The following is a 12,331-nucleotide window of genomic DNA, read 5'->3' as shown; positions in this document are numbered from 1 at the left end:
TCTCTTCAGGGAGTATCTTTGTGGCATTCTCTGTATTTCCTGAATTTGAATGCTGGCCTGCCTTGCTAGGTTGGGGAAGTTCTCCTGGATAATACCCTGCAGAGTGTTTTCCAACTTGGTTCCATTCTCCCCGTCACTTTCAGGTACACTAATCAGACATAGATTTGGTCTTTTCACATAATCCCATATTTCTTGGAGGCTTTGTTCATTTCTTTTTCCTCTTTTTTCTCTAAACTTCTTGCTTCATTTCATTCATTTGATCTTCAATCACTGATACTCTTTCTTCCAGTTGATTGAGTTGGTTACTGAAGCTTGTGCATTTGTCATGTAGTTCTTGTGTCATGGTTTTCATCTCTATCAGTTTGTTTATGGACTTCTCTGCAATGGTTATTCTAGTTATCCATTCTTCCATTCTTTTTTCAAGATTTTTAGTTTCTTTTCACTGGGTATGTAGTTCCTCCTTTAGCTCTGAGAAGTTTGATTGACTGAAGCCTTCTTCTCTGAACTCGTCAAAGTCATTCTCCATTCAGCTTTGTTCCATTGCTGGCAATGAGCTGTGTTCCTTTGGTGGGTGAGATGTCTTCTGATTTTTTGAATGTCCAGCTTTTCTGCACTGCTTTTTCCCATCTTTGTAGTTTTATCTGCCTTTGGTGTTTGATGATGGTGATGTACTCATGGGTTTTGGTGTGGGTGTCCCTTCTGTTTGTTATTTTTCCTTCTGACAGTCAGGACCCTCAGCTACAAGTCTGTTGGAGTTTGCTTGAGGTCCACTCCAGACCCTGTTTGCCTGGGTATCAGCAGTGGAGACCACAGAAGATAGAATATTGCTGAACAGCAAGTGTTGCTCTCTGATTCTTGCTCTGGAAGCTTCGTCTCAGAGGTGTACCCAGCCATGCGAGGTGTGAGGTGTCAGTCTGCACCTAGTGGGGGATGTCTCCCAGTTAGGTTACTCAGGGATCAGAGACCCACTTGAGCAGGCAATGTGTCCATTCTCAGATCTCAACCTCCATGCTGGGAGAACCACTGCTCTCTTCAAAGTTGTCAGACACGGACATTTACATCTGCAGAGGTTTCTGCTGCTTTTTGTTTAGCTATGCCCTGTCCCCAGAGGTGGAGTCTACAGAGGCAGGTAGGCCTCCTTGAGCTGTGGTGGGCTCCACCCAGTTCGAGCTTCCCAACAGCTTTGTTTACCTACTTAAGCCTCAGCAATGGCGGGCACCCCTCCCCCAGCCTCACTGCCGGCTTGCAGTTAGATCTCAGACTGCTGTGCTAGCAATGAGGGAGACTCCGTGGGCGTGGGACCCTCTGGGCCAGGCATGGGATATAATCTCCTGGTGTGCCATTTGCTAAGACCCTTGGTAAAGCACAGTATTAGGGTGGGAGTTACCCGATTTTCCAGGTGTTGTGTGTCTCAGTTTCCCTTGGCTAGGAAAAGTAATTCCCTTCCCCCTTGCGCTTCCCAGATGAGGCGATGCCTCGCCCCGCTTCAGCTCTCACTGGTTGGGCTGCACCCACTGACCAGCACCGACTGTCTGACATGCCCCAGTGAGATGAACCTCGTACCTCAGTTCAAAATGCAGAAATCACCCATCTTCTGTGTCACTTACGCTGGGAGCTGGAGGCTGGAGCTCTTCCTATTCAGTCATCTTGGGCACCCTGCCTCCTGATTTTTCGATTCTTTTTTAAATGTATGTGAAAACACATATCAATAAGCACTTCACTATTTTTTTTTTTTTTGAGACAGAGTCTTGCTTTGTTGCCCAGGCTGGAGTGCAGTGGCACAATCTCGGCTCACTGCAACCTCCGCCTCCTGAGTTGAAGTGATTCTCCTGCCTCAGCCCCCCAAGTAGCTGGGATTACAGGTGTGTGCCACCAGACACAGCTAATTTTTGTAGTTTTAATAGAGATGGGGTTTCACCATATTGGCCAGGATGGTCTTGATCTCTTGACCTTGAGATCTGCTCGCCTCGGCCTCCCAAAGTGCTGGGATTACAGGCGTGAGCCACCACACCCAGCCTAAGCACTTCACTATTAAGTTTAAATATTCTATTCCATTAGCTATGTATGTGCATACATATATACACACATACACATACATGCATAAATACACACAGAGACAGATGATTGATTGATAGATCAATGATAGACACGACAGATTGATAGATGATAAAAAGATGATAGATAATAGATATAGATAGATAGACACATACATACATAGATACATAAATACATAGATACATATATGAATGGATAGATTGATAGATAAACTAGTGGTCTATACCTAATGCAAATGAAATTCCAAAATACCATTCTGGTGTCAGTAATTCTGAGAAAGAGGGTCTTGAAATTGCTCTGATTCAATCTCCACACAAAATAACCCTAATCTACACATTATGGCCCAATATTGTGATAATCATATTATATTTTAAATGTTTTTGCACTTGAAGATATTTGAGTATAATCCCAAAATATACTTTGAGTGTCTGTAATGAAAAACACTATGCAAAGTTCTACAGTGATTTCGAACTCCAGCTGCACATTAAAATAACCTAGGGAATTTTTATAAAATAACAATGGCCAGGCCTATCCCAATTAGTTGAATCAAAGTTTCTGAGTCTGAGGCTCAGAGTACACATTATGTTCAGACAGATGGAGAGCCATTGTTCTAGATCAGAAGTTCTCAAAATATGGTCCATGAAACAGTGGAGGTCCCTGAGACCCTTTCAGGGGATCTATGCTGTCAAAGGTGAAAACTTTCCCCAAAATTCCCATATACAGTCAGCCCTCCATATCCATGAGTTCTACATCCATGGATTCAACCATGCAGAAGATTGAAAATATTTTTTTAATTAATAGTTACATCTGTACTGAGCATGTACAGATTTTTTCTTATTTCTTAAACAATGCAGTATAACAACTATTTACATAACACATTGTATTAGGTATTGTAAGTAATCTAGATATGCTTTAATATATATGAGAGGATATACACAGGATACATGCAAATACTATACCATTTTATATAAGGGACTTGAGAACCTATGGATTTTGGTGTCCATGAGGTCCTGGAATAAATCCCCCATGGATACTGAAGAATAACTGTAATTGCTAAATTGAGCTTTAGCATGCAATATATACATTTTTGTAAAGTTGAATTGAATTAATCATGATTTTGATCTCATCCAAATTAATAGAGTTTTTCTTACCCAGGATATTTTGTATCAGAGAGTAAGAGAACTGACAGAAGAAAATGACAAATATTCCTGCACCTTTAAGTTTACCCAGAGGTTTGGAATAAGAAAAACAAATCATTATTTGCAAGTTCATTCTTCTGTGCTTATAGGAACAATTTGTTGGAAAAGTTTCAACAGCACCACCTTAATATAAAGAAGAAAATGACTTTTCCAACACTTAATAACAAAGTATTAGAACTAACCAAAGCAAGAGGAATAGGAGGTGAGGTGATTATTCCTTTGGCCTTCAGGGAGTGTCCTCAGTTTGTGTCCTTGCCGGAAGCAATATCGAGCTATTTATGTTAAAGAGTCAGCTGCTTGTGGTGAAAGTGAGCAGGCCTGAGGAAGACCTCTCTATACTGCTGATCAAGAAAGATGAAGACAAAAATAGAAAAGTGGAAATGATCCAAAAAGAAAACCAGAAAGTATGTTTTTTTAGGAGCCAGAGGGGAATCAAAAATCATATCCAAATAATACTGAACAGATAAATATGGTCTAGAGGAGAAAGAAAAGTAACTCAGTATTACTGAAACTCAAAATAAGTGCATGTCACTTCTCACAGAGTAATGCATCAGAAGTCAGAGATGGAAAATTAAAATGTCTACAAGAATTCAGTCTTTCTCTATTTGGTTGGCACATTCTAAGAGTTATATGCATTTTTGCTGAGGGTGTAGGGAAATTTTTTTTCATTGTTATCTGAACATAATCTGGCATAGTTTTTTCGAGGACAAAAAAAGGTGAAAATGTGTAGTCATTGATCAAGAAATCCCATTTATAGGAATTCCTCCTTGAGAAATAATTAAACATATTCACAAGAATGTTTGTCACAACATTGTTTGTGACTAAGAAAGAGGCTGACCATTGTAAACCTCCTACATGGCCATAATAGGGATGGTTAAATATAGTATAGTACTTTGTACATTGTTGTAGTTAGAATAACAAGATAGATCAACAGAATATGTACTATACTCCCAGTTGTATAAAAATGCCTTGACTAAATATATGTGTATGAACTTAAGTATATTGAAAAATTTTTAAATAATTTCCTGCATAGAGGAATATGATGTGGGAAAAATACATTGAATATACACATATGTGTATATATATGTTCATACATACATACATATATGCACATATATACTCCTTAATTGTCTTTATATACTCATAGTTTGATATTTTATACATTTGAAAATTAAATTGTGTATTTCCATATACATAGATGTATAAACACACCTGTATAAGTAAAGGTGAACCTTTTGTAAATCAAACAATATCCTGCTGCATCTGGTAGGAACCAGAGAATGAAAAATTCCCAAAGAGAAGACAAGAAACTTCTGGAAGTACTATGAAACCTTGAAGAGAAAACTGAAGGATTTATAGCCTTGTAGGACCGTGAGATGGTAGAGTGCTTTTATTGTTTTTCCCTCTGAAGGTTGAGATTTTGGAGGAAAAGTAGTATGTGGGAAGTGAGTAGCTGGAGACATGGGTAGGTAGAGAGCCTCCATCTCTCCAGCTATTCACTCATATCTATATCTATATCTATATCTGTATGTATATCTATATCTACCTATCTATCTATCTATCTACCTATCCACCTATGTAGAGAGATGGAGAGATAGACCTCTCCCTCTACATACATATATATATATACACACACACACATACATACATACACACAAACAGATATATAATCAAAGAATGTGATTGGATTTCTAAACTATGGGTATGGTGAGTCAGGAATGTATTTATGTCACACAACTGGTGAGATATGGACTACACATTATTTGACTTCTTCAAGAGAAATTTATATTGAATAGGATGAGCTGGAGAAAAAACAATGCCCAGATAAAATTTGACAATTTTTACTCTAGAGCATCAGTTTTTCCTGCACCCCATAAAGATGTTGCAAAATTATTCACATGCCTTCCGCATTCCCGAATTAACATCTAAAAATTCTAATGTAAGTATAAATGGTTACAAAGGATGTAAATTTCTTGTGTATTTTAAATAATGACATTTAAAAATAGAATCATGTCTACACATTTAATGTGAGTGAAATCTACTTAAATACCATAATAATTTGATCAACAAGTTCTTCGTTTGCAGTCAGGACTTTATATCATTCCTTTTTCTCTCTGAACTTACATTTTCATTTCCCCATCCCCAAAGAATTTGATTTTAATGTAATATGTTGTTATGTTTAAAGTATTTTATTGATCAACTTATCATATTGTCTTCAATAAAATATGTATATAAACTTAATTTTTAATTTTTAAAAATGTTATGGGAACATTATGGCAGTGCTTCTTCTGGATTGAATTATAGCTAAAATTATTAATCAAATCATAAATATATCTAAAATTAGTATAATTAGCAAACACAAAAGTAAAATTTTATTGGGAATTTTTCTCTTATTGAAATGATGGTGCTCTTTTTGTTTAATTAGTTAATGTAGCCATGGATGATTATTATTTTTATCTACAATGAGGGGCCAGTGGAAATTAATAGCCAAAAGAATGATTAGGCCATTATTAGGAGCTGAACTTACAAACAGTGTTGTTAAATGCATAACTTACAATACCCAACTCTAATATAATATCCTTTGGAAAAGCTCATTTGCTCCTATGTGTGCCTCAAGTTGAAGGCTGCTGTTATGAAATATGTCAGGGTAACATAAAGTGATGGTGAAGATCCGATAGGCAACATGAGTAAGTCACTAGGTAGGGGGTCAGTAACATCATAGTCTCCAAAATCTATACACCAATGTGCAAACAATGGATAATAACATAAATTCAATAGCATAGGGTGATAAATAGAGCCTCATACTGAATACCAGGCTTAGTAAATGATGTGAGATGATGGAAAACTATGATGTAGTCTACACAAACAGAGATATTTGAGGGAAGGCGCAGTAGGACTATATGTTATACATATCCTACACACCTGGTCTGTGGGCGAGTGTTAAAAATACAGAAGCCTGGGCTGTATGACCTAATTAATTAGGTTCTCAGAGGATAAGTCTAAGAATACTTTTTACAATAATTCCAGGCTTCAGGTCTGTCATATTTGAGAACAACTTAGTACATGGAAAAGAGAACTCAATAATTTCAAAGGAAAAATTAGCCACGAAGCCTTTAAAAGTGAAGATAAATCAAGACGGTTGAAAAGGTTTTTAAACAGTCTCATGATGCAAATATAAAATATTCCAATGAACCAGAAAAGGCGGAGTTCTCAAAAGCAGTGCTGTTACATAGAAATATAATGTGAGCCACATATGTAACTCTAAATTTACTTGTAGTCACATTTCAAAAAGTTAGAGGAAACAAATGAAATTTATTCTAATGGCATAATTATTAAACCAATATTTTCAAAATATTGTTATTTCAACATGTAATAAATATAAAAATTATTTAAAAATATTTTGCCTTCTTTTTTAAAATGAATTCTTCAACATCTGGTATATATTTTGCACTTTGCAGCACTTTTCAATTCAGAATAGCCACATTTTAAGTATTCAAGAACCGCCTGCAACTGGACAGCACAGATTTAAAGAAAATAGATGACAATAGAAGGGACTCTCTGAAGTTCAGATGTAAAAACAAGAAACTTGTACAAAATGTAGAAAAAAGAATACTGTACTTTAAGATACTTTTGGCAGCAAGTAAAAGCTTCAAACCCCAAACCTCAAAAAAGCTTAAAGGGGAAAGCCAGTAGCATTCATGGCAGGAAGTCCTGAAGTAGGGCAGACTCAATCATGTCATCAAAGACCAGGTTCTTTTCATGTTTTTATTCTGCCATCTGGGTGTTGCCTTTATCCTAAGGCCGGTAACACAATGGCAGCAGTAGTCCCAGACGTCACATCTTGATATAACAGCATTCAGAAGTAGAAGAAAGAAAGCATCTCTTTTTGTGTGTCTCTCCCAGTAGTGATAAAACTTTGCAAAGACTGCTCCCAACAGGATTTCTTTCATATCTCACTAACCAGAGTTGAGTTAAATGCCATTTCTTAGCCAATCACCATCAAGAAGTGGACATGGCGAGTTATAATTTTGGTTAAGATGAAGTAGCCATTCTCTGACCTGTCTTTCCCATTGAATGCAGTAGTCAAACCAGGACAAAACACACAGGATAAAATGCAAATATCTACTTGAGGAATCTTAAAAGTGAATAGTACCAGGCAGATTGGGAAAGGAAATGGGATTCAAATCACCTCTGACCAGCAGTGAGTTATCTTTTTTTGCCCTCCAGTTTTTCACTGCCTGATCTTAAGGCAACCCAAAAGCCAGATGTGAACACTGGTGTGGGTGGAGAGATCTCAAGAAGCAGCCCACTACTTCCCACTCAAGAATCAGGAGAGTCTACTGGCAGCAACAGTCATGGCAGCAGGAGCCTACAGCACCCAAAACAGAGGACTTGTATAAAATATAGAAAAAAGAATACTGTACCCTGAGATATTTCTGGCATAAATTTATTCTCTGAGCGGAGGAGCTGTGGCCCCAAGAGGGTGGCAAGAACCCCCACCAATTTTTTCTCTCTCTAGCCTCTTGAGGCTTGACTGTGGAGTTGGAAATGTGGCAGAGCAGGGTAAATAAAGCCCCAGCTTTCCAACCACAAAAAGGTAATGCAGGGAACTATCAATTGCTGGGGAGACAGTGGAGAAGAAGGAGCTCAAAAAAGCAACTTTGATAACCAAATTCAAAGAAATTCTTCATGACCCAAGATTATGCAAAGTTGTCTTAGATATGACACCATACAGATAATCTATTTAAAAATTGATAAACATTATCTTTTTTTAAAAAATTGTTCTATGAAAGACACTGAAATATAATGATGAAATAATGTATAGATTGGTGAAAGTCTATTTAAAATATATATCTGACAAAGAATTTGTATAAAGAACTGTTATAACTCAATAATAAAATAAATCAATTAAAAATGGGCAAAAGACTTGAACTTCATCACAATGGACATATGTAAATCAAATAAGTGCAAGAAATATGTTCAACATCATTAGCCACTGGGGTAATGCAAATTAAAACCGTGACAAGAGACCAGTACATACCTACGATAATGACTACGTTAAAAAAAACTAATGTAAAGACTGATGATGATACCATAAGCAGGTGAACATGCAGAGCAGCAGGTACTCTTGTAAATTGCTGATGGCAACAAAAACTGACTCAGCCACTCTGGAAGACTGTTTGGCAGCTTCTTATGAAGTTAAATATACACTTACTATATGGCCATTAATCCGACTCCTGAGTGTTTGCCCTAGGAAAATGTTCATACAAAAACCCACACACAAACGTTTACTACAGCTCTATTCCTGATTCCCCAAATTAGATACAACTGAAATGTCTTTCAATATGTAAATGAATAAATAACAAATGGATAAACAAACTGTGGTACATATTTATAATAAAATACTACTCTGCAATAATAAAGTATTAATACACACAACTTGGATATATTTCAAAGGCATTATGTGTAGTGAAAGAAGCCAATCTCAAAAAGTTATACACTGTAGATTCCATTTACATGACCCTCTCAAAAAGATAAAACGATAGCGATAAAAACTACCTCAGTAGTCCCTAGGAGTTAGGGATAAAGGGGAGTATGTGACTACTATCTTGATTGTAGTGGTGGTGACATTAATCTACACTTATTAAAATGTGTGGTATTGCACACTAAAAAAGTCCTTGTATGTTAATTGTTTTAAGTGGAATTAATTAGACACATGGCTGCATGTATTGGGAGTGGGGTGCAGGGCTGGATTAGGCATAATTAAAACAAATAGGAGTCCTTTTGGGAAGAAGAAAGAAAGGAATGAATAATACACCACCACCAGTGATCATTATAGGCACACAATAATGGACAACTGAAGGTAAGAGAGTGGCTTGCGGCTGTTAGAAATTGGGACAATGGGTAAATTTCTAGATTGAATCGAGATGTGTGAAAAAATAATGCCCAGATAAACTTGTTTAATTTTTTAAATTAATTGGAGAATAAAAGGAAGCAAAAAGTCCTCTGCTAAGGGCAGATGGTATAAGGTTAACAGATGACAAAGAGAGGTTGAAACTATCTGATCTTATTATGCCTCCATTTTATCTGTCAAGATGACCTTACGTAAGTAAAAATGGTGAGTCACAAAAACAGAATGTACAATATAATGTCATTTGATTTACATATATATTCAAATATATATATATACACAAATATATATATATATATATAATGTGAGAAGGACATATACGGAAATGTTAGCAGTTTTTATTTTTGGTGTAGGATTTTAATCTTGCTGTGCATATGTATTTCCCAAATATTCTATAATTCACACATATTACTTTAAAAATGAAACTGAATAAGTGATTTAAAAATGAAAAAGAGTGAAAGAAACTTCAAGAAAACAGAAGCTCAAAATGAGGGGGTGTTAAAAGAACACATAGATTTTTATTTAAAAGTTAACAATTAAATACACTCCAGAGTACTGCAAGAACTTTTGGAGAACAGAAGACATGCAAAAGTAGTTCCAGTAAAACTATAGGAAAATTCTATGCCTAATTGTTGAAAGAACAGATTTGGAGAACTTAGAAAAGAAGCACCATTAAAATCCTAGCTTAAGCTCACTGAAAATAAGTCATGACAAAGTGTATTTTCTTTTATCAAGGTTAGTACCTTGCTACAAGTAATGGATGCTGTGTCCTCAGACTTGATCTATTAAAAACTTTTGTCTCTTATGATAGTATCTCAATTTTATTTAGGAGAACTATTTTGACTATTTTATAGACATCTGATGTCTATTGATATGTCTCAATATATCTGATAGTTCCCCTAAAGCCTGCTCCATTGATGATCTCTAACATCATAGCAAATAGCAATTGCATCCTTCCATTGCTCAGGCAAAACATCTTAAAGCCATTCTTGACTCCTCTCTCTCTTTCTCACAGTCCACATTGAAATCCACCAGCAAATGTCATTGGTTTTACCTTTAAAATCTATCAAGGATCTAAGACCTAAAACCATAAGAATCCTAGAAGAAGACCTGGACAATACCATTCAGGACACAGGCATGGGCAAAGACTTCATGTCTAAAACACCAAAAGCTATGACAACACAAGCCAAAATTGACAAATGAGATCTAATTAAACTAAACAGCTTCAGCACAGCAAAAGAAACTATCATCAGAGTGAACAGGCAACCTACGGAATGGGAGAAAGTTTTTGCAATCTGTCCATCTGACAAAGGGCTGATATCTAGAATCTATAAAGAACTTAAGCAAATTTACAAGAAAAAAAAAAAAGAACCCCATCAAAAACAGGACAAAGGATATGAACAGACTCTTTTCAAAAGAAGACATTTATGCAGCCAACAAACACATGAAGAAATGCTCATCACCACTGGTCATTAGAGAAATGCAAATCAAAACCACAATGAGATACCATCTCTCGCCAGTTAGAATAGCAATCATTAAAAAGATCAGGAAGCAACAGATGCTGGAGAGAATGTGGAGAAATTGGAATGCTTTTACACTGTTAGTGGAAGTGTAAATTAGTTCAACCATTGTGGAAGACAATGTGGCAATTCCTCAAGGATCTAGAACAAGAAATACCATTTGACCCAGCAATCACATTACTGGGTATATACCCAAAGGATTATAAATCATTCTGCTATAAAGACACATGCACACATATATTTATTGTGGCATTATTCACAATAGCAAAGAGTTGGAACCAACCCAAATGCCAATCAACGACAGACTTGATAAAGAAAATGTGGCACATATACACCGTGGAATACTATGCAGCCATAAAAAACGATGAGTTCATGTCCCCTGCAGGGAGATGGATGAAGGTGGAAACCATCATTCTCAGTAAACTATCACAAGAACAGAAAACCAAACACCTCATGTTCTCACTCATAAGTGGGAGTTGAACAGGGAGAACACATGGACACAGGGAGGGGAACATCACACACAGGGCCTGTTACAGGGGTGCAGGGCTAGGGGAAGGATAGCATTAGGAGAAATACCTAATGTAGGTGACGGGTTGATGGGTGGAGCAAAACAACATGGCACGCGTATACCTAATGTAACAAAACTGCACATTCTGCACATGTACCCCAGAACTTAAAGTATAATTTACAAAAATAAGTTTACATGTATATATCAAGGATCTGACTACTTCTGACCACTGCTTCTGCTACCATCCACACCCAGTAACACTTACCATCTTTTCTCACCTAATGTATTACGATGGCTTCTAAAGGAAATCCCTACTCACAAGTCAAGTCATGTCACCCCTTGGATAAATCCTTTCAGTGACTCTCCATTTCATTCAAAGTCAATGTCAAAGTCCTTACCATGGCCTTCAGGGCCACTGATGAAATGCCTGGCCTGGCCTTCTTCTCTTTCTTCTTCCCTCTCTTTGTCAAAGTCCTTACCATGGCCTTCAGGGCCACTAATGAAATGCCTGGCCTGGCCTCCTTCTTTTTCTTCTTCCCTCTCTTTTGCTTATTGGCCTTAACCACAGTGGTCTTGCTGGACTTTGTACCAGCCAGGCACACTCCTGCCTCAAGGCCTTTGCACTAGCTCTTTGTGCTACATGGAAGGCTCTTTTCCAGATCCCACATAGGTAGGGTGTCCCTAGATCCTGGTTTGCCTGAGAGTCCCTGAATTAATCTGTTTTTGCACTGCTGTAAAGTTACCACCTGAGACTGGGAAATTTATAAACGAAGAAGGTTTAATTGACTCACAGTTCCGCATGGCTAGGGAGGCCTCAGGAAACTTACAATCATGGCCATAGGCAAAGAGGAAGCAGGCACCTTCTTTACAAGGTGGCAGGAGAGAGAGAGCACACAGTGGAAACTGTCACTTGTAAACCATCAGATCTCGTGAGAACACCCTCACCATTGCAAGAACAGTAGCATGGGGGAAACTGCCCCCATGATCCAATCACTTCCCACCAGGTCCCTCCTCAACAGATGGGAATTATAATCGGAGATCATATTTGGGTGGGGACACAGAGCCAAACTATATCAGTGGCCCTGTCACTGCCTCTTATTTGTGATTCTTCAATGTGTTCATTCAACATGATTTCAAA

This window comes from Colobus angolensis, unplaced genomic scaffold (genome assembly GCF_000951035.1).
Source record: "Colobus angolensis palliatus isolate OR3802 unplaced genomic scaffold, Cang.pa_1.0 Scaffold80, whole genome shotgun sequence".
NCBI lineage: Eukaryota > Metazoa > Chordata > Mammalia > Primates > Cercopithecidae > Colobus > Colobus angolensis.
This window is presented reverse-complemented; position numbering follows the sequence as displayed.